Source organism: Dermacentor andersoni, chromosome 2 (genome assembly GCF_023375885.2).
Source record: "Dermacentor andersoni chromosome 2, qqDerAnde1_hic_scaffold, whole genome shotgun sequence".
Lineage (NCBI taxonomy): Eukaryota > Metazoa > Arthropoda > Arachnida > Ixodida > Ixodidae > Dermacentor > Dermacentor andersoni.
This window is the reverse complement of record NC_092815.1, coordinates 73,867,926-73,891,190: the sequence shown is the minus strand read 5'-3', so window position 1 is coordinate 73,891,190 and position 23,265 is coordinate 73,867,926. Positions and strand designations below refer to the sequence as shown.

General features: G+C 48.5%; 1 protein-coding gene and 1 long non-coding RNA gene across 2 annotated transcripts in view; both read left to right on the top strand.

Annotated features, from left to right (window-relative positions):
* The window catches only part of LOC126541847 (growth arrest-specific protein 1-like), a 38,894-nt gene that overhangs the window by 5,670 nt on the left and 9,959 nt on the right, over positions 1-23,265 (top strand). The window lies entirely within an intron of this gene.
* Positions 17,068-21,583, top strand: LOC126541850 (uncharacterized). The gene is made up of 3 exons (XR_007601736.2): positions 17,068-17,657; positions 18,643-18,770; positions 20,848-21,583. It is a non-coding gene; the product is annotated as an uncharacterized lncRNA (long non-coding RNA).

Sequence of the window (23,265 nt, the reverse complement as noted above, 5' to 3'; positions counted from 1 at the left end):
TTTGTCAAGCGAGCAGACCCCTGGTTGTTACTGCGCACTTTCGCACCACTGTTACGGTGAGGTAAAAAAGTGCATGCGCCATCTAGCTCTACGTTTGTCATCTGTTAGCCTCGTAGCTTTGACGACGAAGATGTGAGATACAGAGGGCATATTTGAGTCGCACGTAGCCAACAGGTCCACAGTGCGCACGTATATCTCGATAATCGTAAAAGTGCAGTAAACACGCGGTCGCTCGTCCCTAACTATGGCCGCCAAAAACAATTTGCTGCCATCTCTCGCCATCTTCCATGTTCAAGCAATGTCCAGTGAAACCCTTCTCCAACCTCCTCCCACAGAGGGCAGCGTATATAAGAAAGCCAACAGTATAACGCCCAGGTATGGCATCTGTCAAGCATATACGCCTTATGAGCCTCTTCTGTATCTCTCTTTCTCATTTCTTTTTTATTAAAACTTGCTGCTCCTACACAATCGTAGCCCCCTAAAGTCTTAACAACCAGCCGTTTCCTGGGGTGTAAAACTGAGCGGAGTCGTGTTCCTCAAACATGGCGCGGCGTAAACCGCGAACTGTAGTCGCTCTTTGCGCGACGACACTGTTTTACGGGAATGCCGACGTGGACCGGTCCACGTTGTGCATGCGTGTGGTACAGAACGTGCGCTAAGGTGTTATCGTATGTCACGTACGAAGTGTGCGACACGCTATGCTTCAACTCCGAACTCGATCTCAAACAACCAGCGGATTTATGATGCTGAGCGGCATACAAGAGCGCCGCTAGGGTACTAACTGAACTTGTTATAGCCAAGTGATTATCTTGGCCCGGCGGGTACAATTCCTACAGCACGCGCTATCATCGCGAAGTACAGCCACAATCAATCTTGCCTCATCGTTTGCCACCGTTTGCGCAGTTGCTATTATAGGTTTTCTTGACCCGACAGGGTACATAAACACAAAAACCTAGTGAGAATTCTTGGCTATACTTCCGGTTTTGTGATTATTTTCGCAAGAACACACGTGTTCTGTGCTCGGAACTTATAGACGCCTTCACCACCGCTTAAGGCTCTTGAAACAGCGCCCCCAAAAAGAGCAAAGGGTTTGAACACATTGATTTGCGCAAACTTTCGTCCCACACTCGTTTGCGACTTGCTGTCACAGCCAGAATTTCGTACAGTGAAATTCGGCCACGATAGCTCACTGGCTCGTTCGGCTGGCGAGTACGAGGTCGCGTGTTCGATCCCAAGACGCGGCGGCAGCATCTTAGTGGCAGCGGAACGCAAAGGCGCTCGTGTATCCTGCTATGGGTAAATGTTAACAAACCACAGGTGGCCGAGGTTAACCCAGAGCCGCATATATACGATAGCGTATTTCGCGGCCCGGCGCCGCGTTGCTCTACGGGAGCATTCAAACCGATCGATCGATCGAGGTATACAGGAAAATCACATAGCGACAGTGATGCAGCTACGCAGTATACGTTTGATCTGCAGAGCGGCACCCTTCACGTTGTCGTTCAGAAACCAAACGGGAACCCAGAACTAACACTGGCATACGTATAGCCTGATAGCAACGCTTTCGGACCGTTGCCTGTTGCTAGGTTGGAAATTTGCAGTGTTGCTTGGGAATTGCAGCTGTGACCTTTTCTTCTTGCATGATATTGCCAGCAGATAACATGGTGGCAATATCCCCTTCTCTTGATGTTTCATCTGGGGTTACCCCAATTGCGTTGCTATGAATTCTAAATGTAAGGTGGTGAGTAGACATTGTTTTTGCAGGCGTAAAAATCAACATCTGCATATGCCTTTGCAATCGACGAATGTCTTTATCGGCAACAATTTTCAATACTGTGGTTCAATATGTAAATCGAATGTTCGATTGCTTGGGAGTGCACGACTGTCGTTCAGATGTTGCTGCGATAATGATGTGAAAGCGTGCGACCTGACACGATAATTCTGCTAGTTAGGGCACAAAATAAAGGTTGACGAAGTAGCATATGCGTACGCTAGAATAGTGTTTGCCTGAAGCTGCGCAGTCATACATGTGATAGCGAACGCAGTATAAACCAAAGTCCTTGCGAAATATTTTTCCGGGGAAGTGCGCGGCCTGACACGTACTACTACTGTGAATTCTGCGCACAATTTGAACTTCTGCTTCATATCTTAGCTGGTCAAACTCGCTGCTCGTATTACATGCGAGTAACAAAGTTCGCTCGTTTTGTGACCAAGAACCATGTGCTCTTTAATCATCACGCCTCTAAACTGTCATTCGTATTATAGTCAGGTTCGCATACAGTACGCATAATTTAGTGGTTTGTCTGAACAACTCATCGCTAAATTCTCTCCGGGATTCCAGGCCCAAACTGCACTTAATATTGATGATCCTTCGTTAACGTTAGACGCATAACGTGCTATTATGTGCTAACATGACTTCAATACGATTTTAATATATGCGCGTGTACGTCGTCACAAGATAAAAAGAAAACGAAAGCAATTAACACAGCTTGGCCTGACTGCCGTTAGTTAAGTGGCTCTCTTCGAAACTTTAGAGAGAGAGAGAGAGATATGAAATACGGAAGACTACACCGCCAGTTGCATGCAGTTTCTTTAATTTTCTATTTAATTGCTATATTTATGGAGAGAAAACCCGCAGTAAAGATAGCCGTTGTCGCGCCTGGTTGAATACCGTACACTTTGGGATAGGGGGACAGAAAGATAAGAATAAATGCAAATTTTTGGTCAAACGCTAAGACTCAGATTTGTGCAGCCATTACTATTTTGGTTTGGTTTGGTTGCAAGCAGTCGTTAAACCGTGGCGCCTTTCTTCAACCAGTCAGCGACTCCGTAGAGACGATTTCATTTAACCGGCGTCGAATTACGGACGGTGTGTTAGTGCTGCATATCCCCGCTACACCTACTTGGAGACGCTGTGCGCCTGGCCCGCACCACCAGGTACCACGATAAAATACGCAAACTACTCCATGATAACAATTAAAATGAAAAGGAACAGTTTGCCACTTGAAACCAAACGCAATCTTCTTTCTTTCTTCCTCTGCAGAAGCGTAAGAACAAACTTTATAGCACGGACATTAACCACTTCTTTAAACCACACCACGTTGAACGCCTATCAGTGGTGCCCGTCGCTCCCAGAAAATCGCAGAAAAACGGCAACAACTACGAAAAAATCGTTTGGCGACAGTAAGCTAGACACACCTTTTTGCTCTATATTCTCCCAATTCAACTCCTGAGCGGTCATTAAAATGGATGGTCTTGCGTCGGGCACGCGCGCAGTTACTAATAAAGTACTTCCACGTTAAAGACTAAAATGGGCGCTCTCGCGACGCGGGACTAATCACACGGACGCAGCCGCTATGAGAAGTGCAATTTGGCCGGGGCCGCACTTTTCTTATAATTACTTCCTAGTCTCAGGGAACGCCTCGTCTCCGCTGTGTGCACGACCCAGTACTCGGCCTTATGAGCTCGGACATGTCTCCCGGTGCACCGACGTCATTCCGAAACTAATGAACCTTCCATCGTCCTAACAAGAAAAGCCGAGAAAATCTCTCAAAAATGGTGGAGAAAAAAAAAATGTTTGGCTACATGTGCTGCTGGCTGCTATATTTACCACGGTCATAGGTGCGCTGTATGACCTTCTCCAGGACGGCTTCGCGAAGTGCTCGAGCTGACGCAATTTCTGTCTTAGCCTGGGCGTCGCATCACATTTCCGCAGAATTAATGCAACGTCCTCTGGGTCGGCAACAACAGTTTAAGTACCGCTATTGTAGTGCTCGAGCTAAGCCTTTCTTCTATTTTTTTTCTCGTTGTGAAAGTGAGAATCGTTATGTATAACTGTTATCTGAGCAAAGAGTAAACACATCGGCAGATCGCTTCCAACGTTATTAAACGCACTGTTAGTCGGCGCATACACGGCGAGCTGAGAGCTGCAGCTACGCGTATAATGTGTGCTGTCGTCGTTGCAGGATTAGAACTGAATAAGTTTAATATCTGGTATATCTACGTTATACGACTGCCAAATCTTTTAGCGGATGTCTGCAAAGTTAAACCATCCCTCGGTTTCTGCAAGTCTGTTTGCCAATGTCATTGCATGACACTAAAGAGATTATAATATTACGTTAAGCTGTATTACGAAATTGCCTTTCTAGAATACCGAAAAAGGTCACTTGCCGCGAGCGGAGGCTCGGTAATCCAGAAAATAAGCAACTACAACAGACGGGTAGCGACGCGGCGACGCCCCTTCGATGTTCCCGCATTTGCATCCTGTGATGTCATGGTTTTCTAGAGTCTCTTTCTGTCTAGTCAATTGTTTATCGATAAAGAAGGAACACATTGCATTCTGAATGAGCCAAAAACTCAGCTTAGAAGGTTTTGATAACTTTTTCTGCGCTAAAATGGGCCCAGATGCGACAGAATGCTTTGAAGTGTGTGAGGTCACACTGAAGAACGGAAATACTGTTTTGACGCCAAATTAAAAAAGAAGAGAGGGAGAGATTGGATTAGATTATGGGGTTTTACGTGCCAAAACCACTTTCTGATTATGAGGCACGCCGTAATGGAGGACTCCGGAAATTTCGACCACCTGGGGTTCTTTAACGTGCACCTAAACCTAAGTACACGGGTGTTTTCGCATTTCGCCCCCATCGAAATGCGGCCGCCGTGGCCGGGATTCGATCCCGCGACCTCGTGCTCAGCAGCCTAACACCATAGCCACTGAGCAACCACGGCGGGTAAGAAGAGAGGGAGGTGGAGGGAGTTTTGGGGGAGGAAGGGAGGGGGAGCGAACCACTTCCGCGGCTAGTGACTAAGATTTATCCGCCGAAGCAATAAAAATGCGGTTTCGAAATAGTACTCCGGCGGTCTAAGCTGATTCGGTGCTTCCATATATTGTCCATTGATACTTGCATTAGTTGTGTGTAGTAAGGTGATTCTAGCCCTGCACGGAGAGAAAGAGAATGAAATAGGCGGAGCCGCCTTAGTTCGCGTGTCCCATTTCTAGTGCCAGAGAACAGAATGGCGGGATAGTTAAGGAGACACGAAGCGCGCAGACGACGAGAGAGGATGAAACAAAAGGCGCGACTACTGCGCGTCCACTCGTTCGGAGATAGCTTCCATCCGGCACGGCGAAAGCGAAGCGCCAGGCAAACTCACTCTCAACGACCTTGCGTGTACACAGTACAAACATACGCAGAAAGTCAGCCCAGTCGTAAGTGCGGCGCTTTTCAAGCTCTCCGTGAGAGGGACAACAATAGGCGGCGCGGACGTTTAATCTTTCTGGTTGCGCGCGACCGGCGGCATGTCGCGGACGGCTGTCGGCCGGGCGGGCTAGCGAGCAAGCGACCTAGTGGTCTCCGCTGAGCAGCGACTCTGTCCCTCGCTCGCGCGCTCGAAAGGCACTGTACGTACTCAGAAAGGCCAGCACACCGCTGCTTCTGCCGCGCGGAGGAGAGGAAAGGATAGCGAGATTCCCGCCCAGCGGACAACGACGACACTGGGAAGACAAAAGCGTGCCGCTGCCCAAGAACAAAGCGGCGCTCGCGCGCGCGCTCTCCCGACTCTTGCCGGGAAGGGACAGATAAGAGCCGGCCGATTGGCCCGCGGCGGACGACACTGCCAGCCGACGTCGGCCGGCGGCGAGCCTGATTCTGGCGCCTGCAGGCGAAGCAAGCGACGGAGAAAAGAAAAAGACACGAAAGATATAAAAAAAAACAAGGAAAACGACCGATGCCGGCCCAATAGAGACATCAACTGGTCGGACGAGGTAACCCACGCGCCGCTGCCGGCAGGCCGGCCGCCAGTAGAAGCCAAACGAGTCTGGCTGAGGCACCTCGAGACTGTGGAGCGCACGCGGCGGCAGCAACGTCACGAATGGAGAGGCCTCCCAGCTGATGCTGCTGATACTGCTGCAGTGTTGCTGGTGCTTTGGCAGCGGCCTTGCACTGTTCGATGAACGCTATAAAAGCAGCAACTGCTCGCTTGTCTTGGTGTGCGCTAAGCAGCTCCGCGAGGGAGGGGTTAAGAGCGAAAAGCTCGTTGTATATAGCGGGGAAGAAATGGCCGTCGCTAGTGGGGCGTGGTCGAAATTGCGTGTCTGGTATTGACGCTGCCGCGTGGCTTGTGGGCGGCGACCTGAGGCCTGGAAAGAACGTCCGCGGGAGAACACTGAAGTGTGCGTGCGCGCGTGCGTGTGTCAGCGTTAACTGGGAGCGGGGTGTGATCAACGGTGAAGGATTAGGGACTCATGCCGGGCACTCTTTATTTTTCTTATCTCTGTCATCATGCAGCGGTCGGTTGCGTGCTGTGGTCACGTTATATTGAAAAGACTCGTCGGGGAGACGCGCGGCAGCGTATAGGCCCCATTACCGCTAGTCGGTTGACGGACACGTTGCGCGCGCACGTGACAGGTAGACGCTTGCGTGGTAAATAATACCATTTCACATGTCGTTCAGTTAGAGGAGCCGCGTTTCGTAGCGATCCGTTTCTCTTTGATTTCGCCCTTCGTCATTCGCTCGAAAGCCCGGATCTGTAACTTTGCGCGATAGAAGAAAATATGAATGGAAGATGAACTGGATCGTTAGAATATACGAGCTGGGCAGATAAAAAGCTTTACGACGGGTCTCCAGCGCTTGCTGTCAATTTTAGTGTCGGCCGTAGCTTAAGTTTCCTTACGGTCCATCATGTCTCCTCAACTACGTGGAAGCACCAATAGGGGCCGCTAAGACGTCTGCCTTTCGTTATTACACTAATTATCATTATTGGTCGATGTTCCATAGTTCTTTCAAAGCCGGCCGTAAATTTGTTTCTACTAACTGCCGCTCTGTTTATGACTCGCAATAAACGTTATAAGATCAGAAACGATAGCATCCCATTGACTTTTCGCAGCGCAGAGCTCTGTGGGCAATTTCGCGGCCAGACAAGGAAGGGGTGTGCGCATAGTTACGTCGCATTCGTACCGTGCGTGGTGCTGGTGGCGGTGGTGACAGCGGCGGCCGCCAACCTTCAGAGACAGCGCCCCGCGCAGGCGCGCTCCCGTGGTGATGGATCGGCACCCGTAAACTGCACGCTTCCGCTTGGCCTGTCTCGCGGAGTTTATGTGACGTCTTCGTAAGCCCTCGCCATCTTTCTTCGCTTTCTCGCCGCTGCTACGCCGAGACAGCAAAAGACAACGCCATACTAAAGAAAGTCAACCCCACCGCGAGCTCAATGTGTGTGAGGCCCGTAATGGAGGAGAGAGACAAGCACGCGCGCTCGAAGCCTATAGCGTTTGTTTTTGCTTTCCCTCTCTCTCTCTTCGCGCGCTAGATCTGTCGTTTGAACGGGGTTACAACGAGCGTTTCTTTTCCTGGTGCTCTTGTCTCTCCCCGGCCATCGCGACAGCAGCAGAAGGAAAAATGTGCCTGTTGTGCGTAGCTGTTGGGGGGCCCAGCCAGGACCCGCGCTTGCTTGGAAGAGCGCTCGTAATCGGCTTTGAAGGCGCTCACCATCTCTCACCCCTCCTCTGGCTGCTGCAAGGTTCCGCGAGAGCCCGTGGTCCTAGCCTCGCCACGAATGAACGCCGCACGGTGTCCGCCCCGGGCTCGTCTTCTGCTGGCCGTCCGCACACCCCGTATATACAAGCGGCAGAGCCGCGGAGGGAGATTAGCGCTGGCCGGTGTAACCGGTGCGGCGGAGGCCGGGGTCGCCGCGCACCGATGGTCCGTCGCCATCATTGCCAGATTCCCGACACCCCGATGTGGTGGGGCCACCTTTTCGCCGCGTCTGTTGTTCCTTCCTTCTTTCGACTCGACGGTTTCGGCGCAGTGCTTGGGGGATCACGGCCGAGCCGAGATTGCGGATTTCGGGCCGCTGGGCCGGGAGGAGGATGGCTCCTGTTCTTCCATACCGCTGCGCCGCGTTGTCGCTTCGTGGCGGCCGGCCGAGCGAAACGTGGACGGCACAAAAACTCTGGAGCTCCGTTGTTAATACCATGTGCGTCGCAATGTCGAGGATGTGGCTGCAGTAATCACGGAAGAGAGAAGGGGCGGTGTTGAACTACCTGTGCATTGGGATTTCGAGGATCTCCTAAATGATTAACAGACAAAAAAGAGTAGCTTGGCTGACCGCCAATGAGAAAGCAGAGTGGGGTCGAGACACAGGAGCTCTCTTCTTAATACATGTACTTTGGAACGTGCTGGTGTAGCCATGGAATCGTCAAGAGAACGGAAGTATAGAGCGTGATTGGTATAACGACTGGGGGATTTGTGAAAGGATGTTGGGAATGTGTCTGAAATCGTAATAAGTCAAGGTATAGGAAAGTGTACAGGGGAAGAACTTAGTAATTTGGGCCATAGGTAACTTCCCTGTGGTGTTATCTGTCTCTCTTAAGCGAGTTCGTAAGCAAAACTCTACGCTGCGCTTATAAAATTTGTACTTACTTTTTAAAGTGAGCACGTTTTCTTTTTTGTAAATATTAAACCTATGGAACTACTAAAAGCAAACCAACATTACTCGTACAACCAGCTTCATTTTGATCAGACAAAGCGGAAATCAAATTCACTCATTCGCCGTTCCACCATCGAGGCGACAATGCGTAAGTATTTTATGGCTGCAAGTATATTTACCTGCTGTCAAAATCTCTGACGAAACTTACGCCAGAGCTGGCGTGCAGTTGAACTAGAGGCGTGCTTCGTGGAAAAAGTATAGTCATGCTATAGAAGCTGTTTCTGAGCTGTGCATAATTTTTTGTTGTACTCTTGTGTGGTTGAAGACGAGCAAAATCTTAAATAGCATTCCCCTCCTCTGTATATCTACCTTTTCCGATCCTTTTCCCTTTCCCGTTTCTCACGTATGCACATTTCGCGCCTTTTCCCTTTGTCGTTATGACTCACTTCACGTTGGGTCTTTTGAACTGAACAGCATTTATGGCTAGGCTTCCTGCTATCTTCGATCACTTTAAGCTCTGCGAGGGCACATGCATATCACAGCAGGCGCACGTTTGAATCGTCGATCGCCCAGCTCTTTAAATTTGGGAAGTTGAATTACCTCAAGGGTGCCACGAGAATGCTTAAAAACAGCACTTAGCTTTCAGGTTAACTTACTCCGATTCTGAGCTCAAGCGGCCCTGTACTCTCTCTCTCGCTCTCTCTCTCTCTCGCTCGCATTCACTAGTTCCAGCCGTTGCATGCAGTCGCTGACTGCCAGGGCCAACACGCGCCCAACATGGACATACTTGTCTCGAGTGAAAGACGTCTGTTCGTGCAAAAGGGAATCTCAAAGGAATCGACCTGTCAATGTTTTTCACCAAAAATGCGAGGGTCTTTTCTGATGATCGCACAGGGCGCCAAACGATTTAATGCCATTGCGAATTAGTGCATCCGTATATTTTATGTACGTCCTAGCGCTAGACACGCGTTCCAGAAGACGTGCCGTGGCGTATATATTCTGTAAATTGCAAACCACGTCGTTTTACGTAATGTTGGGGCCCCGGAAGCACAAGACGCTGATGAGTCCGCATTACGGACTCACATAAATTATGCCGCCGCCACCGTCATGAATCAATCGCGCGTCTTCATACTCAGCAGCAGAGCGCCATCCATGGCCGTTGTGCGCCATGATCGAGTTCAGGTGCCAGCACACAGCTTCGCGTCTAAACCTGCGCAACGTCCAAACCCCCACGACGCGTCCACGCGGGATGGCCACTTGCTTGTCTCCGCGATACGTCGACGAGAAAGATGAGCGGTCATTACGGTAATAACGGGCCCGGCACAGCGTCCCCCACCCCACCCCGCGGTGGAGGACTTTTATCAGCTCAAACGCTCACGGCAGCGTGCTCCTGTGCTGCGGGCCTGACAGAGTCCCTCGAAGCCACACACATGGGTCTTATCGTGAGCCACGCAGGTCTCGGGCCCCCGGTTCCCAGCAGCCAGCTTGGAGCGCATGCGCACCGCTTCCTCGTGGCGGCCGTCATTTGCGGCCCAGCGCCAAACTAGTAACGTGCAGCTGCAGCGAGAGCGTTAGGGCGGGAACAGGCATCGCCCCTGTTCTCATCAAGTTTGCCTAGTCCGTTCAGATAGCATCGAGAGCTTCGCCGCCAGGATGTCTATAGGACATGTATACAGTAGTGGATAACTCGAGCCCATTGGTTCGGCCGTAACCCGGCAGGCGCATCTGGAAGGTCGGCGAAGAAATGCGTGTGGCGGCATTGTGAGGACCTTCCTCTCGCAAGGCGCCACGACAGCGCTCAGCTGTGGTGCATGTAAGTGCACCACGGGCCACGGAAGTACGTGGGAAAGGGACCAGATGTCTGAGGAACCTGCGCGCGTGGCCACCCAGCGTGAAACGAGACCGCGGCAGCGGAGCGGGGACACCCGCTATCTCCCCCTCGCCGCTGCACTGTGCTTGCCGCGTGCCCAGGCAAGGCGGTGAACGGGAATACGCGCGCTAGCGCGCAAGCGTCTACGCGCACACCGATGGAGTGCGGCGAGGGAGGAAACGCAGGCGTGAGAGGCGCCCAGCGAGTGCGTTATGACGTAGCCCCCCGTCCACACCCCTCCATCTTCCTTCCCCCAGCACGTACGTACTCACGCACGCACGGGCGCACGGCCGGGTGCACGTGGTCCAGGGGACCTACCGCGGTGGTGGTGGTGTGTTTTGCCCGATGAAGAGAGAGAGAGAGAGAGAGGAACTCACGCGCGAGGACAACCTGCTCAGCCTCTGTGATCCATTTCGCGCTCTGCTATTTGTGACGCAGCTGGCGGCTTCTTGGGAACACTCCTGAGATCGCGGTGGTTGGTGGGCGACTAAACCGGGGAAGACCCCGAAAAAGATAATAATTTCGGGGAAAGGCGGAAGCGTTCCCAGGTATTATGAGACCTACGCTGGACTGCGTTTTTTAGCAGTTCGTTGACCCTATTTAGGCGTAAAACTTAAGATGCGTTAGTTGTAAATGTCGGCACTGACGAGACACACAATTCTGCGTGCATTACAGCGTGACACCGCTTTCCTGACAATGATTGCAGACCCTGTCGGTCTGCAAGCCTTTCGTGGTGTCTGCATCAAACAATCTACATTGCTCTCTTAGAGATAACCTTTAAAGTCTTAGTATTAGTTGAAAAATCAGCAGCTGTGGCATGCGCGTCTAATGCTGAAAGAAAGTCAGAAAGAAGTGCACACAGAAAGGAAATGGCGTCGTAACCGTACGTATGCGTTCCGTTACTTAACACGGAAAATGTCTAGGTTTATAATTTATCCCTGTGCACGCTTCTTTGCCAAGCCACGTTTATCGCATTGTTATTATTATAACATAGAAAGTCATATGAGTCAAATCTAGCCATTTCCCTTCCGCCTTGTTTATGGGTCGCCATCTGCGGTGCTTCAACTCTGGAGCCATCGAGTGGCTGCTACAAATCTAGTCGGTGCATCGCAAACACGAATGTATGTGCACTTGGAAAACACCCGACCTGACGTTCCACATACACCGACGTCTCAAGTAGCGTTCGAGTAAAAAAAAGGGGGGAGGGGGGGGCGGAAATATATCAAAGACGAACTCGCGGTCTTTCGTGTGTGGGTGTTATAGTCACAGGGACGACGGCAAATATATGGCCTACGCTGCAGCGTAGACCTATAGAGATATAACTTTTGAAGCATCTCTGTTGAACAAGTGTGGCAGGGGACACGGTTCTTCCATTTCCGGCACAATGATGCAAGACAGAAAAGCAAAAAAGGGAGACGAGGTAGTTGCAAACTGTACGAGAAATCCCGGCGCGCATATTTCTTGCTTCCGTCTCTCGTCTTGAGAAGGGAGAAATCTCGACAAGTTGCGTTGTGCAGGGTCGGGAGAGGAAAGGCGTAGAAGCAGAAAGGCAGAAGTAAGGGGGCTTGCAGTGAAAGGCCTTCAGTAAAAAGCAGCCTTCCACTCGGTCGATTCTTACACGGCTTCGAATGCAGCTGCGCCTGTACTATAGCTCTTGTGTCTTGATATTTCTTCTTTCTTCCGTGGCGAAAAAGAAAGGAAGAACGAAAGAAAGAAATAAAGAAAGGTACCAAATAAAGTGGGTTTCGCGTACTCCACAGACACATAAAAAGAAAAAAAGAGGCTGTGCATAGGCGAGATAAGTATTCCGACTGCATTCAAAAGCATACAAGAGTCAAATGGCTAAAGGCAATAGAACAAAGAAAAGGTGACATTTGGCCACTCGGTTTCCGAATCGCGGCGCCTTGACGGTAGCTGGGATAGGGAGAGAGCGGGCCTCGGTTACGGTTTTCCCGACATCTGACTCTCGCATCAGATTCACTTTATTGACAAAAGAGACGGCGGTCCTCCACGCAGGCACGCAGAGTTCACGACCCTGCGGCCAACGAGTTAGGTGTCCTTCCAATTCACAGCACGAAGAGCACGCCGGCTGCAAGAAAAGAGCCTGGGCCTACTCACCAGCTGAAGAAGGCTCGGCATCGCGATGCTTTCTCCGGATCGTAAGGATATTCGTTCAATCGGATTGACTCGACCCTCTCTCCCCCCCAAACACACCTCCCCCTCTTGAGCCGAGAAGGCTTCTCCGCTAAACACAAACATATAGACACACGCGCGCCCCACACGTACGCACCGAGAGGAGGAGAGATCGAGGGAGCCCTGACAAACTGGCGGCTCCTTTCCCGAGAGTGTCACGGCCCTTCCCAAATCCTTTTCTCCTGCCAGTGTTTCCCATTACGCACGCGTGCGCGGTGCTTTCTTTAGACGTTTGTGAAACTTTAATTTCGTTGTCACTTTTGCTGCTCGTTTTCTTGAGATCGCGGTGCCTGGCGGCCGTGCGGCAAGAAACTTCTTTTGACTTTTCGTTCGGTATATAAAGCGCGCTGTTGCCGCCGCCGAGCGGGGAACTTGAAGACTATTTCGCTTCCGATCCCCGCCGCAGCTGTTGCGTAAAACGGCACGGTGCGCGCTGCCTCCAAAGTAAGCAGCGAACCAAGGGCCCGGTGATTCGCTTTTCTCCCCTTTTCTCCGCTGTAGGGAGCGTAGCTGGTTCCGCGTAGCGTAGACCGCCCTGCGCTCGAGCTTGAGCACGGGAGGGCCCCCGAGGGCGACGTCGAGACGGGCCCGGGAGCAGAAAAACAGAGAGAGGTGTATTCGAAGAGAGGGCCTGAGATCGTCGCCGGGGCCGCGAGACTTCAACGAACGAACGCGAAGTGATGCAGCGACGAACGTGGCGGAGCGCGGTGGCCGAAGCCGCGGCGTGAAGAGACCTCGTCTTCTCCTTCCGCCCGCTGCTGCTTTTCCTCCGAAACGTTCCAAAACCGGCTTCGGGCCATTTTCTGCCAACATCTCTCTCCCGCCAACGCTAGTGCCCTCTTCTGGAGTTGCCTTTCTTTTCTTCTCCGAAGCAGACGGCGAAGTTCGTGTGCGTGTGTGAAGGGAGGGTGAAACGGTGTACGAGATTCTCACTCCCTCGAGTTTTGAAGCCGCTGACGCGGAATGGAAAGAAGAGGATCCGCAAGCAGAGCCCTGATTACGTCTTTACTTTCCTTTGACCTGACCGTTCTTTGCTTTCTTTTCTCGTATCCTCTCCGAATCCTGAGGGACAGCGAGAGAATGAAAAGAAAAACACGCGCCTGTGTATGTTGTGAGTAAGAAAAGCAGAGGGGAGTAGAAACAAGAAAAAGAACAAAACTCGACTGGAGTGGCAAGCCCGAGGTACGTGCCGCGATACAAATTAAAGAAGAAAAAGAAGTTGAGAATGAACCGTACGCCTCCTGGCACCGTATATACGTGGATAATGAAAGCCGGCAGAATACGAGTCGGGCGGGGAAGGGGGAGGGTGGAGACGTTAAAAGAGCACGGAGAGATGTGCGCTCTCGCTTTGCTTACGAAGCCTGCTGCGGCGAAGAGACGGGGCGAGGCAATTTGCCTTGGCGCCTCCGGGTGACGCGGCGTGCGCGCCGAGGCAGCTTTTGACTTCCACACACTAAACATTTTTACGCCCTTATGGGTGTTAAGAGGGGTGCTTTCTGCATTTACACCCCTGTCCACACCCTTTTAGCACCCTTTTCGGTCAAAACACCCTATCACAAGGGTGTACACTACACATAGGTGCGACTTTGCTAGAAGAAGGGTGTTAAATCGACGACTGAAGGGTGTTGAACGCATTGATGCATAAATCTAAGTAACGTGTACACGTCCACGCATTGAGCAATGTGTGTAGGTATTGCAATTTTAATGATAAAGCATTTTATGGCCTTTCAGGTAGGAAAGATGGCGTTCTCCGCAACAACAATCCATACGGGACCCTGCTCATGTCAATCTTGTCATTTCACCCGCCGTGGTTGCTCAGTGGCTATGGTGTTGGGCTGCTGAGCACGAGGTCGCGGGATCGAATCCCGGCCATGGCGGCCGCATTTCGATGGGGGCGAAATGCGAAAACACCCGTGTACTTAGATTTAGGTGCACGTTAAAGAACCCCAGGTGGTCGAAATTTCCGGAGTCCTCCACTACGGCGTGCCTCATAATCAGAAAGTGGTTTTGGCACGTAAAACCCCATAATTTTTTTAATCTTGTCATTTCCCTTGAAAGCATTCAGAAAGCATTCAGAACCGCGCCGCCCTTTTATTCTCTCAAATTATTCACGTCATTTTAGCGTCACGTCCATGAAAAGAACACTAGGTCAACCTGACCTTTAGTTACGTCGTAGGTACCTTCGTCTGTGTATTTTTCATAGAATATGGTACTTTAACCCTTCTCTTAAAGAAAATATTTCACCACACCAAGTTGTATCTCGTCTCGCATCGACCATCAACACAAAATTGATGTGCCATTCTTCCTTTTTGCCAAGAACAGCCACTGAATGGAACCGCCTTCCCGCCTCAACAGTCTCAATTTGTGACACCACTAATTCAACATCGCTGTTCAAAGTGTCTTACAGTTTAATTTTCTATTCTTGTCCTGCACTGCAAATATTGTATACTTTCACCCCTTCTTTCTGTTGTGTCTACTAGGCCTTGAAAGTATATTATACATACTTTCAAGGCCTAGTAGACACAACAGAAAGAAGGGGTGAAATTGCGGCATTATTGCATTATTTACCCATAATTGCTCATAATTAACGTTGTTCTATTTACTGCCTTCTGTATCACTACTGACGTCATACAAGACGCTGATGACGTCACATTTTATTGCTTTATTATACAAAGCAATAAAATGTGACGTCATCAGCGTCTTGTATGACGTCAGTAGTGATACAGAAGGTAGTAAATAGAACAACGTTAATTATGAGCAATTATGGGTAAATAATGTGAATTAGGGTGGAATAAATTCGGTTAAGGTTCGTACAAACTGTAGCAAGGTGGATTACGGCAGATGAAGGTAGAATTGTGAAGACACGTGACAATGTATGACGTATCACGGTCACGTGATAATTGCAAGTGTACATCCATGAAGTGATTAAGTTTTCGCATTCCTAAGTGACTGTCGATCTTTTTCTAGGATTCTGATGTTACTGGCATGACGGCCACTCCAAAATTTATCATCAAGAAAATGTACGCACTTTCACTTACAATTTAATTATCACTATATTTTGTGCTCACAATTATATTATCATGCAATTAAACACTTCTAAGACTAACTGCAGTAGCAGAATGAAAACGCGCGAGCAACTTGCACAATTCTGCACGAATATTTCGGTGCCCTTAAAAGCCCAACAAGAAGTGGCGAAATTAAAGAAGCTGTCTGGATACATTGCTGAAGAAACAGGGACGCGCTATTAGACGAGCCTCTGATGTACAATGGCATCAACGTACAATTTGCTTGGTGAAGCCATAACGAAGACATTTATAGCGGCGAGATCACGCTGGAAGTTCTCAAATCCGAATCTCCACGTACCTTGCCTAAGTTATTCAGAGTTTTACTAAGCTACTGGTCTGCCTTCTAAGCGCATCCTCGGACACAGTTTGTAAGGCTCAGCCTATATATTAGGGGCTGGTGTCGTCAAAGCTGTAATTGCTTATCCACAGCATACGCTCTTACAAACGCATTCTTCAGTCGCCTCATGAATGCTTACGCGTCGCTGTCGCACGACCAAGATGTGAGGGTCTTTATCGAGCCAGGATATCGCTGTAACTACGCTGTGACCTCGCAAGGTTGCTTCGTTTTGACGCAGCGAATAATATAATCGCACCAGCAGAAGAGCGCCGATCGTCTCGCTCGCGGTCCCGATTTGTGTACTGTACCCTCAGTCATGCAGCGCAGACTGCGCCCCCCCCCCAAAAAAAAAAATGCTCCGCACGAACCGTAGTAGCAACTACCCGCCTCACCGCTCTTGTTGGAGACCACAACGAAGCAGCAGCTAACAGGCGGCCATACGAGCAAGCAAACCTGCCAGAATAAACGTTCAATTTGCGCGCCCGCCCCCTGCCCAATGAAAAGCGACCGGAAGTGACGGGACGACGCTGTACAGTCACTTCGGCGCGCGGCATGATGGGAAGGCGGAAGCTACGCCATTATTGCATTCTTAAGCTACGTGAAATGCGTTCGCGTCTCGCGCTGTGCGACAAAATTTTAAACGTGTGATTAGTTTTGTGCGCGGTGTAGAAAAAGGTGTGGCCCGTGCTTTGTGTATTACTCGTGCTCCACTTCAAAGCAAAGCGTTCGTACGCACCGGAAGATGGATCCACGGACGCTGAGACGAGCAGTTGCAACGTGCCCTGTGTCGGCGGTCGGTAGTACTGCCATAATGGAAATCTTCAGGCAAGTGCCCATTTATTTGGTATTTCTTTGGTTTGTTACGTGTTTTTGTTCGCTCTAGAAGTATCTTACTGTGATCTCGTAGCATAATTCACTAATGTAAGAGCAAGAGCAGCTGCACTCCTAGTAGGGCAAGTTAACTACCTCGATCGCGCCCCGTCTTACATCGGGCGTGATGCGCCTGCATAGTTACGCTTTTCTCAGCGCTTCAACGTTCATAGATGTGCTTCTTTTGTGCGTTCAGCGCGGCTTCTTGTAATACGGTCGCTCGCACTTAAGTTAAATGTGGTCGACCACTTATGCGTCGCGTAGAAAAAGGACGACTGACTTTGCCACCTTTCGAAAGAACTGGTGCGGTATTGGTTCTCCCTGATGCGGTCGCGTGCTGCTGTTGCTGCTTGCCGGGCGCCTTTAACATGTTTTCGGCTCGCTTTGTCTGTGCGTGTGTGCGCGCTCGCGCTCGGCTCGATTTGTGTGTGTGCGTGCGCTCAGCTCAGCTCGCTTTGTGTGTGTGTGTGTGTGTGTGTGTGTGTGTCTGTGCATGCATGCGTGCGTCTTGCGCGCGCATACATGCCGGTTTGTATGGGCCGGCGTGCTTGCGTGTGTCTAGTGCGTACGTGTTTTGTGAGCGTGTTTCTGTGTGGGTCACTGTGTGTGCGTGCACGTGTTAGCGTGTCTGCCTGCATGTATGTGTGATTGTGTTTATCAATGTGCGCGTGCGTGCCTTTGTGTCTGCGCTTTGAGAGTGTGTATATTTGTGTGCGCGCGAGTGCGTTTTGTGTGCGTGCGTATGTATTGCATAAGGCCGGTAGAGTTTTACTCGCAATAAAACTCTTCCAATTTGGTGCAGCGAGTGTTGCCGCCTGAAAGCCGAGTTCGGTTTCAAGCCAACCTGGACAACTGCTGTATGAGGCGCTGTTTCTCAGGAGGATCAGTGGGAAGGCGTCAGGTATACGCTTCCTCCTTTTTCCCGCCTCTGCCCTGATGAATCGATATCCTTGATTGTTATTCTAAAAGAAACGTTACATCCAGAGCACAAATAAATGATTAAAAAATATGGTAGTGTGTTTCGCCATTACACTAATTCTGATCTTAAAGACGTGAGTTTCCCATTAGCCCACATTTCCGTTGATGCACACAAGCGCTGAAATTGTGAATAGCAGGTTATTCAAGACCCCCCCGTCCTACGTATATAGCAATGGTCTTCAGAAGCTTTAATGAATTTTGAAAATTTGAAGTGTTGTTCTTGCGCTTTAGAGGTATCATATGCAAGCTTTAGGTCTCTCCGGGTAGTTTGCATGCTCTTCGAGAGCTGTCGCCTATAGCCCTATTGAAATTCGTAACTACAGTTTGGAGCACTAGGGAAGCTAGAAGGCTTGTCCTGGATCTCGAGAAAGTGTTTAAGCTGGAAGTGTAGGTTGAGGAGTTTAGGGTTGGTCACACGAAGGCTTTTTATGCCTTAGCAGTAGGAGTGTCAAAGGATAAAAAATGCAGTGTGTCAAGCGTGGGAAGCTGCTTATGTGGTAGAGGCTTGTGCGTGTGTGTGTGTGTGCGCGCGTGCATGCATGCGTGCGTGTGTGAATTCGCTCCTCACAAGGGAGTGTGTGTGTGTGTACGTGAGCTACTTCTTTGCTGGTGCTATTTGCCAAAAATTGGCAAGAAAACACAATAATCAATATAACTTGAAATAGTAAGCTATGCAAAGCATGCTGGCACAGTAGCGACAGCAGCATATGAGCATACAAACATGCAGCTGTGTGACAATCTTAATGCATGACTGCAACATCTGGAAGGAAGCTTGCTTCTTCTTTAGTAAGCAGCGCAAAGTCCATATTTTTTGCTTTTCTCGTGCAAACCAAAACGAGGCTCATTACCAGTGATCTTGTCTTTCATTCTAATAGCATTTGTTTATCTTAGAGTGTTGTTTCTCGCAGGTCATGCAGATGATAGCATCAATTTCACAATGCCCAGCCTTGGTGCCCTCCGTTAAGAGCAAGCCACTTGCGTTCGCCTTCAGGCAGATGGTTGATGTCTTCTAGGAAGCAGTTGGGAAGACTACATTGTAAGTAGATATAGGTGTGTAGTTTAATATAGTAAGTCAAGTTATAATTTAAAACTCTGAGGCTCTTTGGCGGCCTAAGCTTGATATCATATGCAGTTGTGTGTGTTTTTAAATATTGCCGATTGTAGTGCATACTGCAGGTATGACTGTTGATCCAAAGCATACACTTGCATTTTCTTGACGGCCTTTCATAATGAGGATTTTCTTTGTGCAAGCATATTCACAGATGGGGGCATTCCAGCATGATATTCTTTATTGTGCATTCAGTGCTAATTTCGTATGACCTTCCTGCTACCAATGTTTTTGCAGGAAAGGAATATTTCCTTACTCTATGCAATGAGCTTGTTATTTGCTCGTTGCATTACTTGTCTACCTTTAATTTAATGCCGTATAATTCTCAAAACCTTAATATTTGAGCTGTTTTTATTTCAAATACAATATTAACATGCGCCGGATTGCAATCTAGACTGCAAGGGATTTGAAGAAATTACAAGAAACTAGGACCTCTCATGGGTGTTAAAAAACATTTCCGCAGGCATTGCACCTATTTCTTGTACTGAGCTAGCTGCTCATGAAAATTGCAAGCATATGTCATTTCATACAGTTTTGCAGGATATAGCAGGCCTATCATTGTCACTAAGCACAACCTTTCCTCATTTGTATCATGAAAATCTGCCTCATGCTTAATTTGGGACAAGTCTTGAAAAATGAATGCTTCATAATTTTGAAACTACACAAAGTATTGGTTGGGGCTGTATTGGTTGGGGCTTGGCAGTTTTCAGACTTGACCATGTTGAACCTAGCCATTACAAGACGAGAAAAGAAACATGCACAGGAGGACTCATTCAATCAAATGCAATGCTGTGGTCATTTTCCATGTGGCAAAATGTACTTTTAGGCGGGGGAGGGCGGGTAGCCAATTTACAACCATTGCGACTCATGCGGGTAGTGGCAACACAGGATGAGAAATGGTTGTGGCTCAGAGGTTCATTGAATATGTGAACACTTATATACAATCCCTCCCCACCCCCCAAGTGAAGGGTAACCGTGCAATATATTTTGGGCGGTAAAGATTATTTTTTTAGGAGACAAGAAATTTCAGGCTCTAGTTGAGATGCTACACAAAGGAGGACCATGTACGTATTCACAGAATAACAAACTGCCTAGGAGGGGTATCACAGTTTAGAGCATGGAGTAGAAAGTGGGAGCATGACGAAGGATCATAAGTTTATTTAAACTTATGATCTTTGAGAATACTACTTGTCACCGTTTGCCAAGCTAACCTATCGAAAGAAAGGGGCTTGCTCTAAAAAAGTAGTTAACACATGCTAAATTTTCAAGGAAAGTATGCCGAACTGTCAATTCTTACAAATTAGTAAATAAGAAATACACAATAAATTTTAGGATACAGAAAGGGTCTAATAAACTGCATTGGGGAGTTGGAGATTGTTGGGCTGGATGCATGTATTGCAGGGCAAATGATAATGCCAGTGGAGGTTCCCTCATTTTCATTTTGTGTGCACTCTCTGTAAAATTACTCTTTGTCTCCTAGTGTAATAATGTTGTGTAAAAACAGCCATTTTTTAATGTCTTGTGCATGTCAGTCTTAATATGCCATATCCCGTAAGGTTCTCAGCTGCAGTACTTATAAAGTGTAATGCAGAGATATATTCCACATTTCATGTCAATTTTATATAAGGTCACATACACACTCTTGGACAAATTTCTGTTGTTGAGAGATGTCATTGGTAGTGTCCTTAAATTTTATTCACTCTTATTTTCTATGGTGAAAAGGCTACTGTAAATTTATTTGCTTTTGCTGCTGTATGTGCCTTGTATTCACAGTGACATAGTGGTTTAGTGTTCACAGTAAATGCAATTCCTAAATTTGCAAAATAGAAATTTCTCCTACCTTTCACCTGTCTTGCCCAATTGCCTGAGCTGTTCATTGTTCCCAGTCACATTAATTAAGTTTGTTACTTTCAGGAGCTTGTTGCCTTATCAAGTTTTCCACAGTGCACATGTGTAATTGCACAGACTGAACTCTCATGATTCTCTTCTTATTTTGCTAATGCAGGATGCAAGATTCCAGCAATGCCATGCGCTGCATTTATTGGTCAGGATGCTCAGAGAATGGAGTCCCTGCACCTCGTGGTGAAACGTGAACATTTTCTTTCTTTTGGAAAGCTAAACGTCATTTGCTGTATCAATTGCATTCTTGCAGCTCAGATGTGTACTATATTTTTTCTAATTTTGAATCAATTAATATTCACTGTTCAGTGTAAAAATGACGTACAGTGTGAAGGACAAGGACTGCGAGAGATGACATACACTGCGCTGACTTCCAACAATATTTTATTGCGTTGCCACATCGTGTGTTTATACACAAGAAGGGCCATGCGCAGGAAATGAAAGGCAGTCACAAGGGGTGTTCTAACAGCAAGTCATTGTACTAAGAACATGGTCACTAAAAAAAAAAATCACAATTTCTATCTGTGGAGATACAAGACTTCACTAGGGGTCAGCATGATAGAGGGGGCACTAACGCACACACTACCCATTTTTCTGGTGAAATAAGCATCAATAATGTACCGGGTGAGCTGTGTTTCGCTAGAACTTGCGTATCTTCAAAGAGGGGCATGCAGCGGCAGTCCCGGCAATGAATGCCCAAGTGGCCTTGAACAGTGTTATGGACGTTATAGTGCACTTTTAAACGATCATTTAGGCACCTGCCTGTCCGTCCAACATATTTACTGCCTCAAAACGGGAATATGGTAAACCACATTCGTTACACATATCGCAAAACGTTTTCTGTGCCCCACAGAGCAAGAACTCTGACACGATTTAGGCGCGTTTACACGCTTACAGAGCTTTGCCAGCTTTTCCGGGGCTGAGAAAAGGACTGGGATTCCTGGAGGTTGCCAAATCTTTTTTTAGCCTATCGGAGACATCATGCACATATGGTAGCACTGCGAACCAGTCTTTCAACCGGCTGGTTCCTTGACTGAGTGCGCTCATCACGTTTTGTGCCCTTCAGAAGCTGTTCCGCTATGGCTGAAATTAAGGCCAAAGGGTAGCCAACCCAAGAAAGGCGATCAACCTGTGCAGCAAGACTATCTTGCATTTCATGTGAGCAAGATTTATTGAGGCTGTTAACGAGGCAAATCTTTACAATACCTCGTTTAACAAGCTTTGAATGTGCAGAGTTAAAGGGAAAGAGTGACTTCTTACTTCTCGGTTCAAAGCACTAGCCCACCTGTTTATTTGTAAGGCACTGCCTGAGATCAAGAAAGCGCAAAGAATCATCAGTGGGGACCTCATTTGTTAGTTCTAGAGGCTGCAGCTCTTAAAGATCTCCAAGTCTCCCAAGCAGCAGGCTCAAAAGCATGATCAGTGCAATCAATAAATACCAGGTAGTCGTCCACAAACTTGCACACTTTGACAACGAGAGACGCATCTAGGGGACCTTGAATATTTCAATCATGATTAGCTAGATAAATATCACTCAGTGGCGGCGCCAGGCATGATCCTGCACAATATACAAATAAATGGTATTTGTATAGGATCATGCCTGGCACCGCCACTATGTTATATTTATCTCGCTCATCATGATTGCAATATTGAAGGTCACCTAGATGCGTCTCCTGTCAAAGTGTGCAGGTTTGTGAATGACCACGTGGTATTCATTGATTGCGCTGATCACGCTTTCGAGCCTGTTGCTTCGGGAGTCTTGGAGATGTTTAAGAAAGCCTCTAAAACTAACGCATGAGGTCCCCATTGATGATTCCTCGCGCTTTGTAGATCTCAGGCTGGTGCTTCGATCTGAGAAGTAAGAAGTCACTCTTGCCCTTTAACTCTGCACACTCAAAGCTCGTTAAATGAGGTATTAAAAGTTTTCCCTCGTTAACAGCCTCAATAAATCTTGTTCACACAAGATGCAACATAGTCTTGCTGCACAGGTTGATCACCTTTCTAGGGTTGACTACCTTTTGGCCTTAATTTCAGCCATAGTGGAACAGCTTCTGAGGGGCACAAACCGTGATGAGCCCGCTCAGTCAAGGAACCAACCGGTTGAAAGACAGGTTCGCAGTGCCACCGGTGGGTATGTGCATGATGTCTCCGATAGGCTAAAAAAGATTCGGCAACCTCCAGGAATCACAGGCCTTTTCTCAACCCCAGAAAAGCTGGCAAAGCTCTGTAAGTGTGTAAATGCGCCCAAATCACGTCAGAGTTCTTGCTCTGTCGGGCACAGAAAACGTTTTGCGATATGTGCAACGAATTTGGTTTACCATATTCCCCTATTTTGAGGCAGTAAATACGTTGGATGGACAGGCAGGTGCCTAAATGATCGTTCAAGAGAGCACTATAACGTCCATAACACTGTTCAAGGCCACTTGGGCATCCATTGCCCCGGGACTGTGACTGCGAGCCCCTCTTAGAATATACGGAAGTTCTAGTGAGACACAGCTAACAGGTCATCCGGGAAACTATAGAA